Below are 3,628 nucleotides of genomic sequence, written 5' to 3'. Positions count from 1 at the left end.
TCTAAGATCCATTGATCAATGTATGGTGTAAAGAGAAAAGAAAAAAAGAGAGAAAGAGTTAGTGGTATATAGAGTTATTTAATTAATTTTGTTTGTTAATTTAGTTTTGTATGTAATAAGCCAGATCAGATCGCCTGCGTTACTTTCAATATTTCCCTTTTGTACCCTAACACTTGGCCCCATTACATGGTAAATCCTCTTGATTTGCACGAGTGGCTATGCATACATTAGGTGGAGGTTCGATAGTCACACAAGCTTATTATAGTGGATTGGAAAGTTCATTGTGGGGGGGAGGGGGGTGTTGTGTGAAAGAAAAACAGGAAACGTGTTAGGTTTGGTTGAATTTCTATATTTGGAAAATTCATGGGGGGGTGACTAGCACATCATGCTAGTTTTGAAAAAAGTTATTGAGTGGAAAGTTTATGGGGGTGTGTTGTGTGAAAGAAAAACATGAAACGTGTTAGGTTTGGATGAATTTCTATGTTTGAGGAATATGAATGTGTTATTAGTGTGAATATGAAAACACATGAGAATAGGTTATGACTTGGGACCTAAATCGAGATGCGTTTTGTTGAATGAGTTAATGTTTTAAAATAAATGAGTTAGTTGCTTGAGGGCAAGCAACGGTAAGTGTGGGAATTGTGACGCGTGGTCCGTTGGACAACCCTTAAATGATTAAAGACCATTAATAAGCATACATTTTATCGGTTTATATTGTGGAATTGGATGACTACGATAGAATGTTATTTCAGGTACAAGTGAAGTAAAAGAAGTGGAATTAACGCGTGGGAACGAAGCTAGCCGAAAGGGGGAGGTCGGACAACGGAAGATGGAAAAAGAACAAGAAAAAAAAAAGTCAAGAAAAGCCTCCACTGTATCTTGCGGTGTGCACGTAAGCTACATTGGACCCTGAAGACAAAATGCTGCCGGAAGGCAGATCCTTTCTACCGTGGGATTTGAGGAAGCCACCGTAAGCTACGGTGGCCACTGTAGCTTTACGGTGGGTCCGACAAAAGTTTTTGTATTGAACATATAAGGTCGTTTTTGGACGGCTTTCATTATCTTATCATTATATTTCAATCAAGGTCGACCTAGGGGCGATTTTCAGGTGCCATAGTTCAATTGTGAGTTATGTAACCATTGGATACTTGTTTTCGATTCGTATGCACACTATAATAGAAGGGATGTATGAACCAAATCATGCTTGGCTTTTTTTCCTTTGTGTTTTCCCTCGCATTGTAAGGTTTTGTTTTGAATGTTGATTGAATGTTTTTGCAATTTCTATGATAATAGTTTGATCTTATTGATTTCGTTATTGTGGTGTTTATGTATTGATTTATAAATTGTTAGTTTTGTTGAGTTCATGTTCTAAATTAATCGGGTGGGATTCAGGGTTGGATAAACTAATTGGTTTCTGAGGATTACCTTGTGTTTTGTAATCCAAGCACTTAGTCTTCAATTATCACATGCCATTTGCATAATCACGAGCTATGTATTTGTATTTCATCTCAGATTCAATGTTGTAAAAAGTAGGTTTACAGGCCGAGTACTCGCTACAAGGTCTAACGCGAGGGGAGTTTCTTAAACTCCGCCTAGTTTTTAAGAATTGATCAAAGGTGGTGAAGATCATCAAGATCGTATTTAATTGGTCAACTTGAGCCGATTTTGACTTAAAAATAAAACATAATTCATATCTCCATAATACTAAGAAAAGAATCTCACTTTTTTTAACTAATGATTAGCAAATTTTAGAATAATTTAGTATCTAAATATGTATTTATCTTATTTATATTTATATTCACTTATTTTGTTATTAGTAAACTTATAATATTTGACATATATATAATATTCAAAAGTTAATTTTCTTTATTTTTATCATTTTCGAGTACTCTCCGAGTACTCCCCGAGTACTCCAAGTACACCCAACTCCCTAGTCGGCTGCCTAAGGTCCGCCTAGAGACTTTTGCAACCTTGCTCAGATTACACGTTTACATTAACATACGTAGAAACCTTAAACCGTGGGAAGACATATTTTCTCGTCTTGATTTAAAATTCGTTAAATTGGTTTTAGTTCTCTATTGTTAATAAAATCAACCAATCAAATCTTTGAATTTATTTTCCGTAAATAGTTTTTAATATAGTTATTTTGCAAGACTACTTGGTAACACATTTTCCACAAACTCTCTATGTTCAATATCCACTTACTACTATCTATTAGTGTAATTGGTTATATTTGAGTGAGTCTATGACCTCACGTCAAGAAACTCTGAAGGGATGATACTTCATACAATCTCACATGACAATGAATTGAAATCTCTGCATTTGGAGGATCTTATCGACATAAAGAGATGGAACCTACCTTGTGACCATCCCTTTTACTCTGAAATTTTCATGTTCCAACAAAAGGTAGTAAAAGTAGCATGTCCCATAATCAATCAACTGAGAAACTAAAGAAAATGGGGAACAACAAGAACTGTTTAAACTTCTCATGATGGTGGTTTGGTTTAGTAGTCTTTATTTCAATTTGATATGTAATGCCCTTAAGGCAGAATTTGAATATGTAATTTTTCTTTTAAGTAATGTAATTTACTACTTTTAAGAATTTAATGTGTATTTTGAACAAGTGTATGTAATCTAGAGGTGTTTTGGTACATCTGAGTTTGTTCCAATCTAGCTTGAGATTGTTGGGACCAAAAATGATCAAGGAAGATTGGAATCTTCTTAACCTCCTCAAGAAAATATGCTAAGTATGGTATACGAGCAAACTAGGCACTTCGAGCAAGCCTGATACTTATTCAAGCAAGGTTATCTTCTGGAATCCTTGTAAGTGTATAGTTCGAGCAAACTACACTTCATCAAGCAAGGTTGTTCTTCAGTCGAGTAAGGTTCGTTTCAGAACAAACACTGCTGGGGCGTAACTGATTGCTCACAACTTTTCAAAGGTTACCATCATGCATTAATAAAATTTTCAATATCTATTAAATTATTTCCAAATAACAATCATCCATACAAAATCCAAATAAACAAAGTACATATATCAATTAATAACAATATGTCTCATTACATTTTCTTCTAGCATAAATTCTTAAGTGATCTTGTACTTCACATCAAACGATAACCTGTATATGCGTTGAAAATAGAATGGTTTTATCAACACAAGGTTGAGTGAGAAACACATCAGTTTAAATGTTCATGTAGAAAATAAGTATTTACAACAAGTCATATGAGTATAAAAAATTAACCAAATTAATGAGCAAGTATAACTGAGATGTCGAGAAGCACAAAGTTATAACGACTGGCTTATGATCATACTAGACTGAGATTTTGTTGGACCTCTCCGAATACGAAAGCATATAAGCATATAAACAAGTAAAGTATAAGTTGTTAACACATAAGACAAAGTTGCAATTTTGTGTATAAGTATATATAAGAAATATATTTACGCATATGTCCCCAAAACATGGAAAACAAGTAAAATATGGAGAATGTGGTAATCTCCTTGAAGATGAGCGAAGATGTTTTAAGATAATGAGAATGAGGAAAAGAATCACACACGAACATTAAAGCCTATGAGAAAACGAGAGTAACGGATACGCTTAAGTAAAGATTTAAGATTGATTACAACAAC

This window comes from Bidens hawaiensis, unplaced genomic scaffold (assembly GCF_021521415.1).
Source record: "Bidens hawaiensis isolate Kalapana, Puna unplaced genomic scaffold, B.hawaiensis_p1.1 tig00024234_1, whole genome shotgun sequence".
Classification (NCBI taxonomy): Eukaryota; Viridiplantae; Streptophyta; class Magnoliopsida; order Asterales; family Asteraceae; genus Bidens; species Bidens hawaiensis.
The sequence above is the reverse complement of the archived record's forward strand: the minus strand, read 5'-3'. Positions refer to the sequence as shown.